Source organism: Geotrypetes seraphini, chromosome 11 (assembly GCF_902459505.1).
Source record: "Geotrypetes seraphini chromosome 11, aGeoSer1.1, whole genome shotgun sequence".
Taxonomy (NCBI): Eukaryota; Metazoa; Chordata; class Amphibia; order Gymnophiona; family Dermophiidae; genus Geotrypetes; species Geotrypetes seraphini.
The window spans coordinates 95091415-95115891 of NC_047094.1; the positions used below are offsets into that span (position 1 = coordinate 95091415).

The window sequence follows — 24477 nt, forward strand, 5'->3', positions numbered from 1 at the left end:
CTAAGACCTTGACGATGGTATTCAAAGTGTCTACAAATGTGGCCTCGTAAGGGTGAGAGGTGCTGGGGCGGTGGCACCATCCTTCCATCTTCTTCTCCACCCCCCACCTCCACATACTCCTTCCCTGCCCCTTCCCTTCCCCCGTACCTCTGTAACATTCCAGGCATGAGCAGCAACCCACAAGCTGTCATGCCAGCGTTAGCTCTTCTTATGATGTCACTTACTAGGCACGGGACCAGGAAGTGACGTCGGAGGAAGAGCCGACACTGGCGCAACAGCAAGTCAGTTTTCAGCCAATCAAAAAAAAAAATGAAATTACCAATTAAGAGTTCTGCACTTAAGTTGAGATGCCTACTGACGCTTAATGACACCCAACTGAAACGTAGGTGTGGTTAGAGGTGGAGAATAGGCGTAATAAACCTAGGCACCAGTAAATTAGGCCAGATAAAACCTGGCCTGATGTATTGATGTTTAGCGACGTCTAAGTCTGCTTAGGTGCCATTAGACATGATTCCATAAGTGCCACCTAGTGGCCAATTGACAACCATGTGGAGTGGCACCTACAATGTAGGTACGCTTAGACGCTGTTTACAGAATCTGGCTCTATATGCTGGATGTACACGGTGATTGAATTTTTCTGTGCAGGTGCCAAAACGATGGAATTCCCTTCCATTAGAGTTGAGGTTAGTCAAACTTTAGGAGGTGGTCGACAACCTGCTTTTTTTTTGGAACTTTTTGAGGCCTTGGTTGGGCTTGCAGGATGGCAGAGACATGTTTTCTTTGTGCGATGTTCTATTTCTATTTTATACATTTACATAAGAGGGTCAGGGTTAGGTGGTATGCCAGGGGTGAGTGACTGCAAATATGTGATTATAAAAGGTGCTGCTCCCTCTGTGTGATAGTCAGGAAAGCTTTCTGCACCAAGGGTTATCGGACTTCCGGATTTCCCCGAACACGTCCTCCTTTTGAGGACACGTCCGGGGGTCCGGACGGCTTTTCAAAACCCGGGTTTTGAAAAGCTTTCCTTCACGCAGTAGAGCATTCACGCATGCGTGGATGTCCTGCCCAAGAGCAGGTAGTGGGTGCTGGGGCGGGACCAGCCCGGGATTGAGGGCGGGACCAGGGCGGGACTGCAACTGGGGGGCCTGGGAGTGGGTCTAGAGAAGGGGTCTCAAAGTCCCTCCTTGAGGGCCGTAATCCAGTCGGGTTTTCAGGATTTCTCCAATGACTATGCATTGAAAGAGTGCATGCACTTAGATCTCATGCATATTCATTGGGGAAATCATAAAAACCCGACTGGATTGCGGCCCTCAAGGAGGGACTTTGAGACCCCTGGTCTAGAGGGTCCGGATTTTCCAGACGGAAAATCTGGTAACCCTATTTGCACCAGCCTTGCACGAAGCAACATCATCATTATCTGCAATGTCTCATAGGAACCTGAGACCCAAGGAAGCAAAGAACAGGGCATTGGGGAAACCTAGGGGCATAGGTGAAACAGAAGAAGACAGTGCTAGGTATGTGCACAGACTCATTGGGAGACCTCATCTGCATATGTAAGGGCTGAAAAATAGGGCAGAAAAAGCAAGAACACATGTGAAAAAGACAGACGGTCCATGGTAAGACTGGCCCTGAAGATGAACCACCCCCTCTTACCTCATCCCTTTATTAGTGTGCTTTAATTTCATTTAATTGGTCATACAAAGCACTATAAGTGTTTTTTAAAAAACCATATACAATTCAGAAGTATAAAATATATATTCTCCATCTTTTTGGCTTTTCTCTGCTTTTGATCTTCCCTTCCCCCTCCTTAGAGAAACATTGAATTTGGTGAAAGAATATAACATTGAAAATTAAATGCAGGATGATCATTGATATTTTGAAGTACACACTCTCTGCCAGGGTGTTCTCAATCCTTTGCTCAGACACTGACGTTTATCAGGTGGAGAAACAGTCAGACCTGCGTCCGTCAGCGGCTGTGCTTGGATCTGCACAGCACGAAAGATCCATGTGGTCTAAATTTAGCTGAGCTAATCATCTCCGTGGTGCAAAACAACTTCCCTAATTATAGCACTGATAAGTCCAGGAGCAAGGATGCTGGGAGTTTCTATCTTATCCACATGGTCTACCAGCACATAGAGCCCTGGCTGGTGGGCAAGCTGAATTTTATGCCCCAAATCCTGCTTTCTTTATCTTAGCTAGTACAGATGTCCAAGTCACAGCTTGGGTTGCAAACTGCATTGACAGTGCTTGGAGCAACGAAGACCCCTCTGACTGTTCTCACTATATACAGTTGCAGAATTTTATTTTATTTTTTTTTTGTTACCCAGGCAGTTTTTGGGACTATTTGTTTTTTCTGATCCCCTTTAATGGGATTATGGATAACGGAGCTCTCCCTACCCAATAAAGTTCAGTCCTTTTCACCCGCATGAGCCCTAAATGTTATCAACCCTATTAACACACACTGAACGCTTTTGCAGAGTATAATAACAAGCTGGTTACACAGAAGGGGATGCAGCTGGAATTTCAATGAGCTTCTGTAACACTCGTTCTCTCAAAACCTATACAACACGGTAACAGTCTCTGCCTAGTGTTACACACTACAGGAAAAGGAAAAAAAAGAAAATCAGGAAAATACATTTTTTCTTCTTTTTAAATTTTTTTTTCAGTTTCTAATGTTCTTATCTCTTGCATATACTTCCCCTTCCTAAGAGAAAAGGGCTCTTTGGTTCCTCACCCTTAACCATCATTTAAAAAAAATGCAGTTTTAAAGCAGTTAATTCTCTATAAATAGCTGTACTACACGGTTAAAGCTTTCTAACTACTGCAAAAGCTCAGCTTATTTTATGCTTGGGAAAATAACAGGAGATAGGATTTTAGAAAAGTTTAGCTCAGTGCTGGTTTCTCTCTCTTATGAATACAGGCAGTAGAGCCTTCAGTCGCTCTTGTCTTTAGGAACGGTACAAAAAAAACCCCACGTGCTTGCTCTTTTCCTGCAAACAGGCTCATGCAGTTTTCTTTTTGTTACGTTGATAGAAATAAGTTCCAGAAAAGAAGCTTTGAAAAGCTCCTGAAGAAAGTGAAATACAAGCACACATAGAAAGGAAATCTAATTTTTGTAGAGATTTCTGCATAAGAATAATTTGGGCTGCTTATCATTTTCAGCGGAACCCAACTGACTAGATTTTTTGAGTACATAAAAACATAAGAATAGCCTCACTGGGTCAGACCAATGGTCCTAGAAGGATGTAGAAGATAAAAAAAAGTGAGGCAAACTGGAAACAACCACAGTAATCACAACCCTCACTTATTTGGGTTAAAGACAGGATGGCAAGAGAGCTAGCAAAGCCAATGATCCAGCTTTGGCTCATCTGATTGTCTCCTCTTTAAATGCAGCTTGCTTGTCTGTTGCTGTGTTTCTTACTTTTCCTTTTCAAAAACAAATCCTAAACAACAGCAATACTTTTTTTCACATATCCTTTTAATGCAGTGTCTCTAGCATGCCCCGACGGGACCCGTTTCGCCCACAAGGGCTCTAGCCCCAAATGAGGAAGGACGCTGAAAGAGAGCTCCTTTATGAACCCTTGAAAAAGCCCTTGTGGGCGAAACGGGTCCCGTCGTGGCATGCTAGAGACACTCCAAATCATCCAAAATACATCAGTCAAGTTAATTCACAATGCAAAAAAATTTGACCATGTCACTCCTTTACTTATTAAATCACACTGGCTTCCCATAACTTATAGCAAAAATGATTATCCCATACAGACCTTCTCGTTCCCTAAGATCCTCTTCATCACAACTGCTCTCAATCCCATCGCTGAGAATAATAAGCACAAGACGCAATGATATGTTCTCCGTGAAAGCCCCTACATTGTGGAACTCTCTTCCAAATTTTATTAAAAACGAAACAGACCTAGTCTCTTTTAAGAAAATTTTAAAGACATACCTATTTCAAGATGCATTTGATGCATGAAAAGTAATACTTCAGGTTTCCATATTCTTCTTATTTTATTAAAACCCGCTACTACCCAATGTACTTTCCCATTGATGTTAAATTCTAAATATAAAAATTGTAACTTTCCCCCTCCTCCCCACCCTCTCATGTCTGTCCAATGTTATTTGTCTTTTGTATAAAATTTCTATTAATCTAATTGTATTACCACATTCTGATGGTTTTTAAATTGTACATCGCTTAGATATTGTTATAAGCGATTCATCAAATGAATATTAAACTTGAAACTTGAAACTTGAACCTGGCCAAAACCCAAGGAGTAGCAATATTCCATGCTACTAATCCAGGGCAGGCAGTGGCTTCTCCCATGTCTTTCTCAATAACAGACTATGGACTTTTCCTCCAGGAAATTGTCCAAACCTTCCTTAAAACCAGCTACGCTATCCGCTCTTATCACATCCTCTGGCAATGCGTTCCAGAGCTTAACTATTCTCTGAGTGAAAAAAAAAATGTCCTCCTATTGGTTTTAAAAATATTTCCCGGTAACTTCATCGAGTGTCCCCTAGTCTTTGTAATTTTTGAGGGAGAGAGTTAGCAGTGGTGTGGTTCCTGCCGGCATTACAGGTCGGGAATTGTGGATTGGTAGCTGTGTGCTGTGAATGAGTGCCCTTTTTTATTTTTCCTATTGTTGGTGGACAATTGTTTTGGTTAGGGGAGGGGGGATTCTTTTGGTGGTCTGACAATATTGCATTGTGCTGTAACTTAATTATTGCTTTATTTCCATATGTGGCCTATGGCACAGGTTGCCGTGTCTTCAGGTAGAGGGGCTTTGCTTATACATATTTGTGCAGACCTGGTGGTGGGTGGTGAGCTGGCCATGGCTCCCAAGGCCGGAAAGGATCGGCGGGTGTCAACCAGTCAACGGAAGGTTAAAGGGGCAGGTGTGCATGGCCGGGTTGCTGCTGGGGTGGCAGCATCCTCGCAGGTTACTACTAGGTTCAGAATGGGCCTCGGAGACAGTAATCTTGTCTAGCTGCTGCTGGCCCTGTGGTTCCTGTTTCCCAAGAGCTGAGTCTGTCAGTGCCTGGGGTTTCCCAAGAGGATGGTAAAGTCCTGGGACCGTCTGGCTTGTCTGCTGGTGCCATGTTATCGACTTCTGGTGAGTTGAGTTAATGTGCTGATTTATTTGGCGGGATGAGTTTGCGAGATTTTGGGGGTGTTAGGGGTGGAGATGCTATGTGAGGGGTGTGGGTGGGAAGTAATCTTTGGGTAAGGCTTTGAGGGATATGAAGTTTATGAAGAGACTGCAGCATGTGGTTAAACACTTGGATCATGAGAAGAGGAGTCAGAGGATGGCTGTGGGTAACCCTATGCAGATGTGGGAATCCTCCAATTCATGGGATTCGTCACGCTCCCCTTCTTCCTCCTCTTGTTCCAACGTGCTTCCTGTTTTTGAGCCTCCATTAGTGGTGCCTGCTGCTGGAGGTTTGGCACAGGTTTATCGTAGTGGTCATACTTTATCCGCTATTGCGCCTTTGGACGGTCTGCTGTCCATGAAGTGGCAGCGGAAGATTTTGAAGGCCGGAGTTATATCTTTTTATTGGAGCACGATCAGGAGGGGTGTGACAAGAAAAAGAGTGATGATGGAAAGGATGAAGGAAAAAAGTTGCTTGCCTCTAAGACTACTAATTGGTTGTTGGGGTTTAATATTTATTTGAGTGGTTTTTTTTTTTTGGGGGGGGTTAAGCCTCATTTATATCTGAGATTGTTGCGGTATGGGGTTATGATTTTGCGGTCCTATAGAATATATGGGGGTTGGGCCTGGCTAAATTACAATGAACATTTTCGGTGTAGTTTAGTTCAGGACTAATCCGAGGCCTGAGAGTTTCGTAATGTTGACGACATGAGAGCAGGTCATCCTCCAATTTTTCATGAGGGGTCCACTTGAGGGGTTTCGTGGGCTCATGGGCCATTGGGGGGGGGGGGTTTCTCGGGAGGCTCAAGATCAGTTTGGAGGGTGTTCTGGGTGGGGCGGGGCAGTTGGTTGGCAGGATGGTCAGCGGGGATTGTCGTTTGGGGCACCTTGCTTCCAGTTCAACTCCGGCCGTTGTAAGCACCCTCCTAGCTGTCGATTCTTACACAGGTGTATCCAATGTAATGGCTCCCACTCAGCGTGTCAGTGTGTTGGGGTGTGGAGAAAGGGCCAGTCTGTGTAATTCTGGTTGCCACATCTCAAAAAAAGATATAGTGGAATTAGAAAAGGTACAGAGAAGTGTGCCAAAAATTATATAAGGGGTGGGATGACTTCATTATGAGGAAAGGCCAAAGCAGCTGTGGCTTATCAGCCTGGAGAAGAGATGGCTCAGGGGTGATACGATAGAGGTCTATAAAATACTGAGGAGTAGAACAGGTAAATGTGAATCACTTGTTTATTCTTTCCAAAAATACTAAGACTAGGGCAGTGTTTTTCAACCTTTTTACACCTATGGACCGGCAGAAATAAAAGAATTATTTTGTGGACCAGCGGCTGAAGAACACTGGGCTAAGTCATGGGCCAGACCCTGCCCATCTCTACCCAATCTTCACCCCAGACCCTGCCCCCATAGTAACACTATTTTTTCCATTAATTTTTCATATATACACACAATATCATCTTATTAACAACGCATCGATCGCACCACGGACCGTCAGTTGAAGAACACAGTTTTGGGCCTGATGCACATGCCGGCCCTGTGGACCGGCGGAAAATTTTAGTGGACCGGTGGTTGAAGAACACTGGACTAGGGAGCATGCGATGAAGCTGCTAAGCAGTAGATTTATAACAAACCAGAGAACATATTTCTTCACACAGCATGTAATTAAACACTGGAATTCATTGCCGAAGAATATGGTGAAAGCAGTCAGCTTAGCAGGGTTTAAAAAAAAAAAAGTTTGAATAATTTCCTAATATAAAATTCTAAATGCCAGATAAGCAGCATAAAATCTGTTTTACTCCTTGAGATCTTGCCAGGTACTTGTGGCCTGGGTTGGCCACTGTTGGAAATAGGATACTGGGCTTGATAGACCTTTGGTCTGTCCCCAACTCCCCGTATGACAGCGCTTACATTCTTAATTTAGGCACACCTTATAAAAGTGCCCTTTTTAAAAAAAATTCCATCCTGTTCGGGTGTTGTTATTTCCTTAAAGGGTTAAATTTTAGATAATCTTATCTGTTTTCCAGCAATATAATTTCTTTCAGGTTAGTGATGCACAAACATTTGTCTTTCTACCAAAGTCATGAGTTTGCCTGAAGGAGACATTCAGTTTTAACTTTTTTTTAATGAAACTGTATGAACTGTTTTGAAGCAAGTCATTGGGAAGAGATGATATATAAAATGTAATGAAATAAATAAAATAGACAAATGGACTGCATAAAATATAATTAAATTCTATCATGGTTATAAACATTGACAGTACTGATACACTGGCATCGGCCCAACCAGATCACACTGATGAGTCTAATTTGGGAAGAACGATGACAAATAAGCGTGTCTTGAAAGAGGGGGGTAGGGAAGAAAAATGAAGCTTTTGGGGATTTCCAAAAGGGCTTTTCTAAGCTGAAAAATGCTAAGCTGAGCAAAGTACAGTATTAGAAATGAAGCCATGTTCTGGTCTGACAGTGATGGATGGTTAGAGCAATTCATAGTTTCACCTCCCAGCCCCGTCAATACATGCACAAAATAGAAATATAAATGAGAACATGGACAAACATTTTTAATATGCTTCTTTTCAACTACTAATTGATTTTTCCTCATTGATTTGTCATTTCTAAATACGGTGTTTAAAGCCGATTCTCATGCAGATTTATATATCTAAATATATTACAAAGAAAAGCTCGTTAGGGCCCTTGGCCTTCTTTGCATATTGAGGGCAACAGTCAATTCACACTTTTTTTTTTTCCAGAAAAGCCTTTAAGGGAAAACTCTCAGTAGAGCAGTGAAAATAAAACACTTTAAAGGAAGGCACCAGGGGCAAATCTAAGAATACCTGCAATAAAGAAGTGGCCGCATGCAATAAATTGAGGAAAATAAAAGTTTGTTACACCATGGAGAGAATTCTGTGCAAATGCCGATTTTCAGAGCTCAGTCAGGTTGTCTCTATTGAAGTTTAAACTTGCTAGTTTTCTTTTAAGGGTCACATCCTGGAGTAGAGAATGACACGGGGACAGATTAGACTCCGTCTCCGCAGGAACTCAATTTCCCTGTCCCTTCCCCGCGAGTTTTGCCGCTGTCCCTAATCCATTCCTGTAAGCTCTGCCTTAACTGCACATGCCTCGAACACTTATGATTTTAAATTGTTTGAGGCTTGTGCAGATAAGGACGGAGCTTAGGCATTGGTGGAATGAGGCATTATGACATCACAATCTAAGCTCTAGAATGTTGCTACTTATGATTTTCGCAAAACACAGGGGAAACAAATCCACAGAAAACAGAATAGTAAAAACAAGTGGAATTGTCCAATAAGAAAAGGTGCAACAAATAAAGATGTCTTTCAACTCATCTGGACAATCAGGTTATTCTTTATTCTTCCAAAAATACTGGACCCGACCATGGGATCATCCATGGCTCCGGACATTGCCAACCTCTATGTTGCGGATTTTGAGGAAGTCTTTTTACAAACACATCCTTTTCAGAACAATGTGGTGTTGTATAAAAGATATATTGACGACATTTTTATATTGTGGAGGGGAACAAATGAAGAACTTAATAATTTCCACCAATGGTTGAATACGTGTGATGAAAATCTGAGATTTAAGATGGAATATAATAGCGAATCCATTTCTTTTTTGGATATGAGAATTTTTAAAACAGTTTATGGATTAAAAACCACCATTTTTAGAAAAGATACTGATAGGAATTCCTATCTGCATTTTACAAGTTTTCACAACAGGAGTCTTAAAAAGAACCTTCCTTTTTCACAATTTTTAAGATTACGCAGACTCTGTACAGACATTGAAGAATTTGAAAAACAGGCTCCGGCAATGTGATACAATTTTATAGCCAGGGGATATCCGGAAAAGTGTGTTGATGAATGTTATCGAAAAGCACTAACAAAACATAGAGATGGCCAGTGTTCCCGCTAAGCTGCGCTGGGGTGCGCTGGCGCACAAAATATTACCTCGCAGCGCACAAGTTTCTCGTCACAGCGCACACAGTGTAGAGCACAGTTCTTCAACCGCCGGTCCGCAAACAAAATCTTGCCGGTCCGCGAAGGATTCGGTTCCCGCCACAACGAAAGGCCGGCGTCAGCTGACTTGCAACTTCCTGTTGTAGTCGCTGTGCCGGGACTCCTGCCTTCGCCGGGACTCCTGCCTTCCACCGCGTTTGCCTCCTGCCTTGTCTCCGCACCTCCAGACCAGCAGCGGCAGCTGTGTATGCTTTTAACTTCGGCACAGAGCTGCCCCTAATCAATAGTTTAGCGCGGTTTCATAAGGCAGCCTCGGGGCCTTTGCTAGGCCGGCCCACATCGCATCATCGAAGCGGGCCGGCTATCAAAGGCCCCGAGGCTGCCTCATGAAACCGTGCTAAACTATTGATTAGGGGCAGCTCTGTGCCGAAGTTAAAAGCATACAGAGCTGCCGCTGCTGGTCTGAACTCTTGGGCCGCTGAAGGAGGGCAAAAAGCAGCTGTCCTGGAGGTTTCCCTTCCTCTCGCCTTTACAGGTTCCTTTTTTCCACCTTTTTTTTTTTCCTTCAAACGGCAACGGGCCCCAGCATCGACATCAATCAAGTAAGTTCCACTGTCAATCAAGCGGTTCTGCTCGGCCAAAGCTTCCCCTGTGACATGAGCCACCCTCAGGGGAAAGAAAGTGACCCACAAAGGTGAGGGGAAGGGGGGCAGATGATGGAAGTTGGGGGGGGGAGAGAGAGAGAGAGAGAGAAGGGGCAGATGATGGAATGGAGGAGATGAGAGAGAGAGAGAAGGGGACAGATGATGGAAGTGAGAAGAAGGGAGAGAGAGCAGAAGGCAGATGGATGTCAGTTGAGAAGGGAGAGCAGATGCTGAATGGAAGTGGGGAAAGAACACATACTGGATGGAAGGAGGAGATAAATAAAGGGGGAAGAAAATAGTAAGATAATGGAGGGGTGAGGGAAAGGGGTGACAAGCTGTGTGTAGACACAGTGAAAAGAGGGAAACGGGACTAAATAGTAAGAAAGAATTTAATTTAGATGGAGGCAGAAAATAGAGAAGGAAGACCAGAGAAGAAAAGGGAAGAGAGAGCAGAGAATGATCAGATCTGAGTGGAGGAAATGAGAAGAGAGATATGCTAAAAACCACAGGGGGGAGGGAAGGATAGAGATGCAGTTATTTTGAAGCTACACTGTTAAGTTAATATGCTGTTGGTAGAGTTGCAGTGGCATCCTAAACATATTTCTGGCAAGCCAACTGTATATGGTGACATTATTAGAAGATGACTGTGTGAAACTTTAGGGAACTTGGATGCCAATCAGTTTTTGGAAGCCAAAGGAAAACATACATTTTTTGTATGCTATACTGTATGTTTGGCTCGTTTCTACTTCAGTTTTGTTCTTGCCTTTTCGTTTTGTCTTCCTTCCACCATCTCTTATCTGCCTTCCTTATCATCCTTTTCAATGTGATTTGGCAGCTCCTGTCAATCATAGGCTGGCTGTGCAAGATTGCTAATTCTAGATGCCTGGGTGACCTAATGCCTGTGCATGTGATTTTCTGTTTTTGTGTTTAAAACATTTTGCTGAAAGCACAACAGTGCAAAAGAGTAAAACAGATTTTATGCTGTTTATTCTAGGAATAAGCAGTGGGCTTTCCTAAGTCCATCTTAATAATGTCATGCAGATTTTTTAAGGAAATTATCCAAATCTTTTTTTAATTACATGTTGAATGAAAAATATTTTCCCAGGTTTGTTTTAAATCTACTACTTAAAAGCTTTATTGCATGCCCCTTTACTCCTAGTATATATTTATTTTTATTTTTATTTTTTAGTATATATATATTTATCTTTTGGCATGGCCCATCAGTTATAGCATTTGCTACATGATGGGCCATGCCAAAAGATAAATGTAGCATTTGCTACATGAATTGATTTTTTGTCACGTATGGTTAAGGGGCTGGAGGAGTTGCCGTACAGCGAAAGATTAGAGAAACTGGGCCTCTTCTCCCTTGAGCAGAGGAGATTGAGAGGGGACATGATAGAAACATTCAAGGTACTGAAGGGAATAGACTTAGTAGCTAAGGCAGGGAGAACGAGAGGGCACTCTCTAAAGTTGAAAGGGGATAGATTCCATACAAACGTAAGGAAGTTCTGTGGTAGAAAGCAACATATTTATTTGGCTCATAACTTGCTGGCGCCCGATATTTTTAGCTCACAGTGAAAAAAGTTTGCTCACAACACCCGCCCGCTTAGAGGGAACACTGGAGATGACCTATTACATCAAGTTGCAGTCAGATCAAAACCTGAACTGGTGTGTACTTTGAGATTTTCATACCTTTCTAGTGATATACAGAATATCATTAGAAAAAATTGGCATATTCTACAGCCTCATGCTTGTTTCGAAAGGATTAAACCAGTAATAGCATATTCAAGAAATAGAAATCTAAGGGACATTTTAGTACCATCTGCTTTACCAGAATCCCCAGTTGTCAGTAATGGTCCTGTTGGACACATACCGTGCGGACATTGTTCTGTATGTAAGCACAGTATGACGGTGGTTAGTTATGAACATCCAGTAACTGGGGTTAAAATAAATTTAAAAGAATATAGTGATTGTCAGACATCACAAGTGATCTATGCTATCATTTGTCCTTGTAATAAATGGTACATTGGGAAAACAAAACGTATGATTAAAACTAGATTAATAGAACATAGAAGTTGTATTAGTAGAAATGTACAATCTGCTCCGATCGTTGAACATTGGTATGATAAAGGACACTGCATTGCGGATTTAAAGTTTTTTGTTTTAAAAGTTGTTAAAACCAGGTGGAGAGGTGGTAATTCTGATAATTTCCTTATAAAGGAGGAACAACGTTTTATACATAATTTTAATACCATCAGTCCACAAGGTCTTAACATAGATTTAGACTTGAGATCTTGTATGTGAGCCCTTATATTTTCTATTGATGAGGACTATTGCACCTTTTTTCTTTTTACTTTTTACATATTTATATATTTTTATTTTTTATTTTATTTTTTTATTACTTTTTTTATTTTCATGTATTTTCCTTTTTTTATATATACATATTTTTTCTATATGCTCGTTCCTTTGAGTATTGTTTATGTTTGGATTTGTTCCTAACTTTGTGTTCATTTTTACCTCCTTTTGACAGTTTTTTCACCTCTTTTGAGAATTTTACTCATTTTTGGTTCCTTTTTTCTATATGGCTTTGCTTTTACGCTTTTTTCCGTTTCACTATAGATACTGATGACGTCATCACGTTTCTCACGTCATCACGTTCCCTTCCGCTTTTTATTCACTGCGTTTTTGCGACCTGTTTACTTTTCGATTTTCACTTTACAGCCAGCATTCACACGACGGCGTTTTGGTAAGCGTTCTTTTTATCTTCATTTTTGCTTTTTAATTTTCAGTGTCTATCGGGTTGTGGCACAACAGATTTATGTTTGATTTTATAACTTTCATGTTAGATTTCATTGTACGTTTCAACTTGTGGCATTTTTTATTTTTTACACTTTTTTACCGGCTCATTTTAATCATCTTTTTAATCATCATTTTACACTAGCTTTTTCTGGTTCTTTTTGTTATATATTGTTCAGTAGGTGTACTATTTCCATTTTAGCATTCTAGAGTGGTCCATACTCGTGGTTATTTATACCCAAAGATCTCCAAGGTACTGCAGTGCTCTTATGTCTCATTTTTTTATCCAGTATGCTTTAGTCATTGTTTTATATCCTTTTTTAACATTGATATCTGCTCTTCTAGTTGCTATTGGTTTATTTTCAAGTATACTCTGGTTCATTGGTCCAACATTTCTATAATATATACTTAAATTTTACACTATATATTGTCTCTAGTGTTTAGATATACTTTATTGTTTTGCGCTTATTGATTATATAGTGTTTAGACATATTGATTGTTTTTTGCTTGTTTGATTATAAATGTTTTTTCTAATAATTATATTTTTCTAGTGGCAATACATATATATATATATTTTTTTACTCTATTGATAACAATACATTGACTCCTAGGGATGATACATTGATTGTTTTTAATCACCTTAATATTCATTTTGATTCGTTACCGATATATAATTTTCCTAGTAATAATATATTGATTTCTATTGATAATATATGAAATATCTAGATTGCTTTGTTGTGATATCTAAATTATGTTCGATTTTAAATTTATATGATATTTTGTTGTTATGGTTGATTTTAAATTTATATGATATTTATATGATAAATCTATACGATATTAGTTATTTATACATTTGTATTTATGTATTACTTTTTATGTTCGGCTTATTAAAGTATATGTTGTCTTGCATTGGTTAATGAAACTTTTATATGCAAATTGCTGTTTCTTTTTAATATTTTTAATATTTTGAATGTGTTTAATATTTTTACTGCCATATATTTTATTATTATAGTGTTTATATGTTTCTATATGTGTTTATATGATTTTATACATTACCTATAGACTCCTGACGCAGGCCGTAGGGCCGAAACATGTACTTGTCGGGTCGAGTATTTTTGGAAGAATAAAGAATAACCTGATTGTCCAGATGAGTTGAAAGACATCTTTATTTGTTGCACCTTTTCTTATTGGACAATTCCACTTGTTTTTACTACTATGCTACTTATGATTTTAACATGTTTGAGGACAGATTTTAAATAACTTATGGATCTGGAATGGCCAAGTCGTCGTCCCCTTGCCCCTTTCTAACCCATCACCCACCCCATGATTACTAAAACCTCCCTTCACTGTACTCACGCTATTATATCCTCAGCAACAATGTTATTGATAAATAAAACACAGACACTTTATTGATGGTAAAATTCAGGCCGCAGCTTTGTTTATTGGGTCAACCAATAAGCAATGAACAATTGCTTCACCCCGAGCTACAAGACATTGCAATTTTACAGAAATCACAATTGTATTCCCCTGACCCTGCCGTATCAGCAAGAGCCTAGGGGGTGGCATGAATCTCCATGCCCCTCTTCCGTGCCACGGGCCTCAAGACATATTCGCTCACTTGAGCTCCCTTCCCCTTAACCACTCATCCCCAGATGAGCCTAGGGGTGTAGGCATGGACCGCCATGCCCCTCCCCTTACAGGGTCACCTGACCCGCGGCCTCACCACTCATCTGAGCTGACTGCCAAATACCCGCTCATCTTCTGATGAGCGAAGACCTTGTAGCTCGGGTTACCGCCGCTGCGACAACCCTAAGCCCCCCAAATAACCCGAGCGAATCCTATATCCTAAGGGGAGGGTGGGCGGGAAAGTTGCCTCCAACGGACAGTGATGCACGCTGTTCCCCGGAGGCATGCAATCCCCTAACACTCCTCCCATCATGCCCTACTTCCCGTTGCTCCACCCCTCCCTTCGAGGTGGGAAACCAAGTCCCTCCCTCCTACCTCCTATCCTGTTACCTCCCCTCATGCCCTTGCAACTGTCTCCACATGGGCGACTACTTGGGCCATCCAGCCCATTGTTATAGTCGCCCATCGAGACAAGCTCTTGGGCTCTTTTTAACTTATGGATCTGGAATGGCCAAGTCGTCGTCCCCTTGCCCCTTTCTAACCCATCACCCACCCCATGATTACTAAAACCTCCCTTCACTGTACTCACGCTATTATATCCTCAGCAACAATGTTATTGATAAATAAAACACAGACACTTTATTGATGGTAAAATTCAGGCCGCAGCTTTGTTTATTGGGTCAACCAATAAGCAATGAACAATTGCTTCACCCCGAGCTACAAGACATTGCAATTTTACAGAAATCACAATTGTATTCCCCTGACCCTGCCGTATCAGCAAGAGCCTAGGGGGTGGCATGAATCTCCATGCCCCTCTTCCGTGCCACGGGCCTCAAGACATATTCGCTCACTTGAGCTCCCTTCCCCTTAACCACTCATCCCCAGATGAGCCTAGGGGTGTAGGCATGGACCGCCATGCCCCTCCCCTTACAGGGTCACCTGACCCGCGGCCTCACCACTCATCTGAGCTGACTGCCAAATACCCGCTCATCTTCTGATGAGCGAAGACCTTGTAGCTCGGGTTACCGCCACAGGCCTGTAACTTACAGGCCCCCCCCACCCAAAAGCAAAGCTGCGACCTCTGGGAATCCCAACAGTACAACTAATCCCAGCAACCCTGTTAAAGAACAACCCAGGAAGGGAACACACAGGAAAGAACCAGGTCCCGCAGAACCCCGAAAACCAGTACCCAGAAAATTCAACCCCCCCCCCTCTCGACACTGTCTTGGCAGCAATAGTCCGGGATGTCATGTCTAAAAAACGCCCCAGTAACAAGCGAGATGAAATCGACTAACTAGAGCTTGGGAGGACGGCAAACCCAAACACACCAACATACCAGTGTCAAAACATGCGGCCCTTGACCCTGACATGCCGCAAGAGTCATGGGGAGTGGCGCATCCAAACACGCCCCTATAACCAGAGTCACCAGAGCACGAGCGTGACTCCCTGCCGCTCCCCCGCTCAGTACCTGCCGAGTCACACGTTCGGGATAACTGCATCCCTAACTTGCCAACAAACCACGACAGAACCTGGGCGCAGCTCCCTGCCAACCATCCCAATCATCACCTAATGAGACACATCAAACAGAGCGTTGGAGAACCGCAAGCCGGGACATAACCGCAACCCAAACGCCCCCACGAACCAACATCCACCGACCAGTACCCGGAAGAAGCGGCCCCCGACCCCTGTAACTCCTACTACCGGCAAGCTACCAGCGCCACCAGTCCCTGCTCAGCCTGTCCCCGAACCACATCCGTTCCCAAACTGCCCCCACAGAGATCCCCAGAACCCCCCAATCCTACCCCAGCCATGAATACAACAGCACAGCCCCGAACCAGCCCCCCGGATGTCAGCCAAATCCGGACGGTCCTGGCTCCCCCCCTGAAGTGCCCCAACAATCCCCGGGCCTGCCCATCTGGGAGACCCCTGAACTACCCCCCAGTCCAGCCCCAAACCACCCCAGTCTTGCCCCCTCAAGGAGACCCCAAAACCACAAAGGTCCAGCCCCCCTGGAGAGTCCACAGTACCACCCGGTCCTGCCCTCCCCGGGGAGTCACAGAACTCCCCCCTGGTCCAGCCCCCGGGGAGTCCACCGAACCACAGAAGGCCAACACCCCCGAGGAGTCAGCAGAACCAAACCTGCCCCCCCCCCTCCGGGGAGTCCACAAAACCACCCCGATCCAACCAAATAGCTTTGCCATCAATCCTTCTCTTCCCACCCCCTTAGGTACGCACCGTCATGTACTGCTTCTTCAAATTGCAGGACTCCCCCTTGTTCTTACCATTTCCTGTGACATAATAAAGCAGGTACCCAAGTATGCCCCATCATGAATCATGTATGCTTAATCTCTTCACACGTTAGTATCCCTGTTATGGTTTAATCTTGGTACAACACTTAGTATCTTCGGATAAGCATTCAATCAAAACAAAAACAGGAATAACTGGAAACTAGAGAAACATGAAACTGGAGACCACAGAATCACCCTGGTCCTGCCCCCCAGGGAGTCCACAGAACCGCCCCAGTCCTGCCCCCCCGGGGAGTCCACAGAACCGCCCCGGTCCTGCCCCCCCGGGGAGTCCACAGAACCGCCCCGCTCCTGCCCCCCCCGGGGAGACACAGAACCGCCCCGATCCTGCCCCCCCCCCGGGGAGTCCACAGAACCGCCCCGGTCCTGCCCCCCCGGGGGAGTCCACAGAACCACCCCAGTCCTGCCCCCCCGGGGAGTCCACAGAACCGTCCCGGTCCTGCCCCCCCCCGGGGAGTCCACAGAACTATCCCGGTCCTGCCCCCCCGGGGAGACCACAGAACCATCCCGGTCCTGCCCCCCGGGGAGTCCACAGAACCGCCCCGGTCCTGCCCCCCCCGGGGAGTCCACAGAACCGCCCCGGTCCTGCCCCCCCCGGGGGAGTCCACAGAACCACCCCAGTCCTGCCCCCCCGGGGAGTCCACAGAACCATCCCGGTCCTGCCCCCCCGGGGAGTCCACAGAACTATCCCGGTCCTGCCCCCCCGGGGAGACCACAGAACCGTCCCGGTCCTGCCCCCCCGGGGAGTCCACAGAACCGCCCCGGTCCTGCCCCCCCCGGGGAGTCCACAGAACCGCCCCGGTCCTGCCCCCCCGGGGGAGTCCACAGAACCGCCCCGGTCCTTCCCCCCCGGGGAGACCACAGAACCGTCCCAGTCCTGCCCCCCCGGGGAGACCACAGAACCCACCCGGTCCTGCCCCCCCGGGGAGTCCACAGAACCACCCCAGTCCTGCCCCCCCGGGGAGTCCACAGAACCCCCTTGGCACTGCCCCCCCGGGGAGTCCACAGAACCACCTGGACCTGCCCCCCCGGGGGGCCCACAATACCAGTCCAGCCCAATCCCCCTGAGGGGAAGCCAGGCCACCAGCCAAGCCACATTTCGCTGCCACAGAACAACGCCATGTCCTGCGGTCAGCTGGCAAAAGGGGCATGCCACCGAAGCAAGGGCGCCCTTGTAGCAACCCCCAGTCTCACAGCAATCCCAGAACCGGAATAATGGCACCAGCCGCAGCTACCACCGCGGCAGCAGACCACCGCCAGCTCCGGCGTTCCTGACAGCGAAGTAGAGATGAGCCCCGGAGACGGCCATTCTCGGACTGGAAGCAATAATGGCGCCATTCGCAGCAACCACCATGTCTGCTGGCCCCCGCAGCTGTGTCAACCAGGGTCACCATCATGCACAGCACTGGCATTCCTGGCCAGCGCCCCACCAGAGAAGCAGAGAGGATCAAGCGAGACAGAGTCGCCAATTGCAGCAACCACCAATGCCACCGATCCATGTCGCCCACTGTGCCGGCCAGGGCACGGTCACCAACGGATCTGATACCCTGTCCAATGACCAACAACGAAGAAGAGATGATCCTCTGTGACAGCCACTGCCGGACCTGAAACAAAACCAAAAGAACAGCAGCAACTGGCCAATAGCACCCCATACCCCCACCCCAAAGCACCCGCACCCGATGTACCACCCTTCATGGCCGTAGCCCCCCACTGCCAACCCCCCTTCAAGCCATCCCCCACTCCAACTAGAGAGGGCAGACCTAGCAGGTGTCCAAATGCATGCCCAGAGAAAAGGGGAACCATGCCCTAAGGCACCGCGACAAGGGTACTAACTCCCCCAGCCCCAGGGAAGGACCCTGACCCCCTACCTAACGGACCCTAAGCCCGCGAGCAAGACCAGCGCCCACGAGCAAGAGCAGTACAGATCAACTGGCAGGAGCCACCTGGCAGAAAACTCACAACTGCAGGGGACCTAGACAGCATCTGTGTCCCCGGGGCCCCTATCAGCCACAGTCCAGCACCGGCTTAGGGAGCAGCAGAAACAGACGGGGGAGAGACCCGACTCAGAGGGGCTCCCACAGGCAAAGGCAGCGGAATGGCTGTGAGGTGAGAAGGACCAGCCTACCCACCTCCAACAGCACCCCAATGTCCGCCAGTAACAACGCAGAAGAGCAGGAGCAAGTGCCCCAATGTCCCCCACACTCGTCTCCCCCCAACCCGTCCCAGGAGAAGGATGAGCAGTATCCGCAACGCATGTTCCTCGGGGTAGAATCCCTAAGACGCAAGGCACCCCCATAGCATGGAACACCGCCCCCCCATCCACTGCACCCCCATAACAACCCTGAATGAGGAGCCGAAAGTCCTGCAATAGCGCCAGTACCAAGGCGTAGAAATGCAGCAGCACCCAAAGCACTCTCCAACACCCGCCTCAAACGCTCAAAAAGAAAAACAAACAAACCCAAAACAACATCCGGCATGATATCGGCAGAGAGCAGGGCTGCTGGCACACCCCACGACCGCCCAAAGCAACACCCTTGCGCTAGCCCCTCCCCCCAGCACACGCACACCGCACCAGCCACCGCCCGCAAGCATGCAAACACGGCACAACAGTGGGATCGCGCCATGGACCCCCTGTCCTGGCCTACACCACCAGAGGAAGCCGAGCACGTGGCCCCAACGTCCGGCAAAACACCGGTGCCGACCCCGTAAAATGAAAATTTCCCCCACCGCACCCGTAGTCCGAACGCCGCACTACCCCCGAAGCCAGGACCCCCCCCGCCAGCGAAGAGGAAATCCCGAGCACAACCCGCGGCGCCTGACGCACAGCACAGACCCCGCACCCGAGTCAGCATGCTCAGGCACATGCAATAGAGGCCGACCACGTCCACCATCATCCGGGAGCCCAAGAATGTCGCCACACCGCCCCCACAAAATGCGCAGACATGGTCCCCAAGCAGGCCTAGCCAAACAAGAAGCCCTGCAGTAGAAAAGGTAAGACTTACAAAGTAAGTTGCCTCCAACGGACAGTGATGCACGCTGTTCCCCGGAGGCATGCAATCCCCTAACACTCCTCCCATCATGCCCTACTTCCCGTTGCTCCACCCCTCCCTTCGAGGTGGGAAACCAAGTCCCTCCCTCCTACCTCCTATCCTGTTACCTCCCCTCATGCCCTTGCAACTGTCTCCACATGGGCGACTACTTGGGCCATCCAGCCCATTGTTATAGTCGCCCATCGAGACAAGCTCTTGGGCTCTTTTGTGCAGATGAGGACAGAGCTTACAGAAATGAGGCAGGGACAGAAAAAAATTTGTCCCCGTGTCATTCTCTATCCTGGAATCTGCAAATATGCTCAGTGCCCAGACTACGACAAGAGTTCCCTGATGAAGGAAACCCTGACCAGTTTAGAAAAGAAGATGGTTGTGACATTCAGCTGTCACTAATCCAGAGAGTGTACTGAGGGGGGAAAGCTATCAATGTGGGCTACCATTAAGACGTGCTATTTTACTGTTAACTCCAGTTATTAACTAAGGGCTCCTTTAACAAAGCTGCGTTAGGCTTTTTTAAAATTTTATCGCCAGCCGCAGCGATATTAGCTCCGATGCTCAAAGAATTCCTACTCCGATTCACTGAGCCGCAGGTCTCCCCAAGTTCTGCTGGCTCAGCTGATTGAGTGTCAGAGCTAATACTTTTGGCTGCCTATATGATTAGCATGGTGGAAAATTGGCAACCAAAACTTAAGCATGGGTGACTGGGGCCTGCACAGAGTGTCTTTAAGTCTCATCATTTATGTTACTGTACTTTTTCAAGATGGGTTTGATCGCTACTTCTTTGAATGAGGCAAGCCGGCAACCTTGAGTCAGGATAGCAGGTCCTGTCTCAACTCACTGATGAATCTAGAGATATGAGGTCTAACAGACAAGTAGAAAAATTTTCATTCTATGAATGACCTCCCCCCCATCTACTCAAAGTAGGCAGAGGTTTAGAGGGAGATGAACTGACCTGGCCTTACTTAGGTGAAGGGACACGTGGAGGGCCATTTTCAACATGATATATAAATCCAATTTTACATGTTTTACAGAACACGCACAAAAATCCAATACCAAACATGCTCATTTTCAAAAATGGCAAACCGTCTACCTTGGTTTTTTTTTTTCAAAAATAGTTGTGTTTGTGCTCTGTGCATACATCTTTTTGAACCATTTAATAAAAAACAAAATCAAACCACAGCCAAAAGAAAAATGCATAGAACAAACCATTGGGATGTAGGAGGAGCCGACATTTTTAGTAGACTGGCCATACAGACATCCCAGTACAGCAGTGAAGCACCCTATGGGGCACCGTAGTGAACTTCACATAACAGGTCCCAGGTACACATCTCATCATAACCCCCTTATAATATATGGTGAGCCCTCCAAAAACCACCCATAACCTACTGTACCCAATTGTACACCACAGCAACAGCCTTTATGCCTGCAGGTGACACCTATATGTGAGTACAATGGGATTAAGATAGGGTTTGGTAGTGGTTAGAATGGGGTATGGGCCCAAGTCCCTATCTCTATGGCTCACTCTACCGCCCACCAGGTTACTCCAGGAACCTGCTTGCTGCTGTCTTAGGACTGGCTATAACATCTGAAGCACATGGGCTTTTCATGGGAACCACAGACTATGTTCAGACAGGCAGGCACCTCTGCAAATGGCCACAGCACTGGACACCGCACACACCAGCAGAGAGAGGAGGAAGGAAAACCGGACCATCATTCCTCCTTTCCCCACCGCCGATCCAGAAGGAAGCTTGCCTACCATCTCCAGGCCTCCCCAGCAGCCCATAAAGGGCACCAGATGCCGCACACACCAGCAGAGAGAGAAAGTAGGAAAACCGGAATATCGCTCCTCCTCTTTCCACCAGTGATCCTGACCATGTGACCAGAAGGAGGCCTGCCTACCATTTCCGGGCCTTCCCAGCAGCCCATAACGGGCTGTGTGTCAGGCGGGCCTGTACCACCGGTGGGCCCTTTCAAAGGGCCACGCCAGAGTCCTTTGTGAGGCCATTCGTGAGGACTGAGAGGCCCAAGAGGGAATGCTGGATGTCCTACACAAGGTAATAGCACACACACACACTAAGTGGACATCCAATCTAACCAGGAATGCAATGGTTACATGCATGCTGCCTAACACTGCTAGGCCTCTCCACAACATGCAGTACAGCAACATATGACAATATCAAGTATGAAGACATACCAGAACAGAGCTTCTAGACCTACAGACCAGGGACTCCACATTCACTCTTGGAAACCACTATGACATACGAGGCTGTAAAAGTCATTAGGTCTGCTTGCTGTATTAGATTATATTGATAATATTTTATGATTTTTTGCTTGTATGTATCTTGCCTTATTAACATTTATTGTACTTTTATATGCTAAAATCAATACAAATCTTTGAACTTAAAAAAAAGAAGGAAACCTTCACCTTTCCATAAAATAACCAAGAAGCAGGAATACAATAATATAAGCATAAAACAGACAAGACAAATAACCAAATCTATCGTTAAGGAAAGCATTATGCCAATCATGCTTCTATCTAAATGCTCAATCTGTATGCAATAAGGCACCAGTCCTAAGGGACTTAGTAAGTAGGCAACAGGCAGGGATAATGTATAGAACAAAATCATGGATCCCAGATACAGACTCCCCCATTTTAGCAGTTTTCTGTCCTCCAGATTATAAACTGATTCACTGCCCCAGATTATTCAATACAGGTCCCCCTCTCCCTAAGATTTATTGATAAAGAAACAGACCAGAGTCTAGAATATATGATTTGCAGCATGACAAATTCTCAAGGTGCAGAGGAACTAGACATATTACTAATCTACAGACCACCAGGCAACTGGAACCCAGTGGAAGGAAAACTATTCAACCTAATCTCATATGTCACAACTACATTCTCCAATCTAATACTACTCAGAGACTTAAACCTACACCTAGAAGACCCATTCAGATCTTCCACAACCTACAATTGCAGCTGAACTTATTAACCTTTCCTTATGAAAAGACCCATATACAGGAGGACACTGCCTAGACTTTATCTCATTCAGCACAGAAGGCTTGTCATACACCTGATAGACCTAATAAGGTAGGAACCTGCCATCTGGTCTGATCACTACCTACTCACCTTCCAGCTAAACCTACCTAAAACTGATATCACCAAAACCCAATAGATAAGGCAAGATATCACCAGAGAACTTCTGGGAACAGATCTCAATCCATCTGACATCCATTGACACAAAGATAGATAAGGCCATAGTTCCATGGCAAGACCTAACATCAACAGTTCTCAACAGTATTGTACCAATGAGAACTGTTAAATCAAAAAATAAAGCCAATCCATGGTTCTCGGAATCTCTACTAATACTAAGAACAAAAATAAGGAAGTTGGAAAGAACTTGGAGGAAATGCCAGACCCACAATAACTGCATCTGATGGAGGAGAGAAGTAAACCAATACAAGTCAGTCATAGCAGAGGCCAAAAACTACACTAGGAAAAACTAATTAATCAATCCAAAAGCTATGGTATGGTATGAAGCTGTCATGCAGGCACGTATATATCTTTGGGGGTAGGAGAGGATCATTGACTACTGGGGGAGTGGGGGGTGGGGGGTTCGTGCTCACATCCCTTCAGTAGTCATCTGGTCAGTTTGGGTACTTTTTTAACACTTCAAGTTTCAAGTTTATTATAACATTTGATTAATCGCTTATTCCGAATTCTAAGCGATGTACAAAGTAATAAAATTACAAAAGTACAAAATAAGGGGAGACAAACTTAAAAGAAATGTATCATAGCTACTGACACATAATAATGATTAAAATTACAAATATAAACAACAGGTTTCATAGCTACTAATACATAATAAATTAAGATAGACATACATTGATAAAAAAAGAAACAAGAGGAAAACTTGGGATGAAATACAATTTAAATATAAAAGTAGAACAATTAAGGTAAAAACAATAGGATGGGGAATAAAAAATGATAGAAGTAGTAAAAGAAAAAAAAGTTTCAGAGCCAAAAGCAGTTCAATTAAACACTGAATGCATCTCGAAAAAGAAGACTCTTTAATTTACTCTTAAATATTCCAAGATTCTTTTCATCTCTTAGGTGAATTGGAAGAGAATTCCAAGATTGAGGAGCCGTGACAGAAAAAATAGTCTGCCGGCTTGTGTTAATTACTTTAAGAGAGGGAATGACCAACAATTCGTTGTTAAACAGTTCTAGCCCCAGACAGCTAAAGTGTGCCTTAGACAAATTCTTAAATGTTAGATTATGGCAGAAAAAAAAAATTCACATCATATGCCCAACCTAGTCATGTCCACATCACCTCTCTATGCTTTCCTTATGCCGCGGTTCATCCCCAATGATGCAACTTCCTGTTTCCGCCTGGGTGGACCACAGTAGAAGGAAAGTACAGAGAGCGGCTGCAGGCAGCGCTTCAGAACTGCTGCCACAACCAGCGGTCCCCTGCAGCAAAAATGGATTTGGCAGCAAGACCAAAGCTGAGGGTGACATCAGATCAGTGCAGTCAGAAGGGGGTGGACTTGCTGGATGATGAGGGCGGGGGCAGAGCCTAGGGGCCCAGGTCAGTTACCCTGTTTGCCTCCTCCCAACTCCAGCCATGACTGTGGGATTTACCCGGCCCCTCTCCCATAGTCTGAATGTTTAACCCATAAGTGAAATGTGCAGAATAGCACTCAGGCACAATTTGGTATTTACACACCTACTCTATCTGCATACATACATACATAAGTGCCGTTATAATCTAAATAATTACACATTTTGGAGGTACGTAACGGTTAGTGCCCACTTTGTAGAATAGTTCCTGTAAGCACTCATGGAAAGATCATGAAGGGCATAGAAAGAGTAGACAGGGACAGATTTTTCAAATTATGGGGAACCACAAGTACAAGGGGGCACTCAGAGAAATTGAAAGGGG

The 24477-nt window shown here is 45.4% G+C and overlaps 1 protein-coding gene across 2 annotated transcripts in view; it reads right to left on the reverse strand.

Annotated features, from left to right (window-relative positions):
- Positions 1-24477, reverse strand: part of CDH4 (cadherin 4) — a 1411847-nt gene that overhangs the window by 790684 nt on the left and 596686 nt on the right. The window lies entirely within an intron of this gene.